The sequence below is a fragment of the Jatropha curcas genome, chromosome 2, assembly GCF_041381405.1.
Source record: "Jatropha curcas cultivar XTBG-Jc1 chromosome 2, XTBG_Jcur_1.0, whole genome shotgun sequence".
NCBI classification, from domain to species: domain Eukaryota; kingdom Viridiplantae; phylum Streptophyta; class Magnoliopsida; order Malpighiales; family Euphorbiaceae; genus Jatropha; species Jatropha curcas.
The window spans coordinates 23,601,153-23,602,093 of NC_143152.1; the positions used below are offsets into that span (position 1 = coordinate 23,601,153).

Below are 941 nucleotides of genomic sequence, written 5' to 3' on the forward strand. Positions count from 1 at the left end.
CTCAATTCGGTATAGAGGCTTTCCCAATGAAGATCCTAATGCCCATATCACAAATTTCCCAGAGATTTGCAATACATTTAAGCAAAACGGAGTTTCTGATGATGCCATAAGGTTGAGATTGTTTCCTTTCACTCTAAGGGGAAAACCACGGTCTTGGTTGCAATCATGCCCTATTGGAAGTTTTACTACATAGGAGGAACTAGCCAAAAATTTTTTGGCAAAATTCTTTCCATCTTCAAAAACCACAAAGCTTCACAATGAGATAATGACTTTTGTCCACCATGATCAAAAGAGTTTGTATGAAGCTTGGGAGAGATTCAAGGACCTATTGAGGAAGTGCCCACATCATAGCCTACCCAAGTGGTTATAGGTACAAACTTTTTATAATGCATTGTCTCCTAACATAAAGATTACTTTAGATGCAACTGCTGGTGGATCTTTCGAAAGAAAGGGAATTGATGAGGCATATGAGTTAATAGAAGAGATGGCAAGCAATAGCTATTATTAAAATAACTCTAAAAGGAAGAAGCCTGCAGGAGTTTATGAGATTGATGCCATTACAACACTTAATGCCAAAGTGGACAATATGGTAAGGAAGTTGGATTTGTTGACTACTAACTCTGTTAATTCTATTGTATAAGTATGAGACAGGTGTAATGGGCAACATGGAATTGGCGAGTGTATGTTGGACACTTTAAATCCACAAACTTTGGAGCAAGTCAACTATGTGATGAATCAAGGAAGGAAGAATTACCAATATTCTAACTCTTATGATAATAGGTTAAGGAATCATTGTAATCTTTCTTATGGGAATCCAAACAACGCATTGAATGCACCATCAGGTTTTCCTTCTCAAGAGAAGAAGACTCATGATGATCTTCTTACTGCTCTCTCTCAATCTCACATGGATTTCATAAATGAAACTCAGGAAAATCACAAAG

The 941-nt window shown here is 37.0% G+C and overlaps 1 non-coding gene across 1 annotated transcript; it reads right to left on the reverse strand.

Moving 5' to 3' along the window:
* Positions 1-247: 247 nt before the first annotated feature.
* On the reverse strand, positions 248-354 carry LOC119370841 (small nucleolar RNA R71). The gene has a single exon (XR_005178385.1). It is a non-coding gene; the product is annotated as a small nucleolar RNA R71 (small nucleolar RNA).
* Between the last annotated feature and the right edge of the window lie 587 nt (positions 355-941).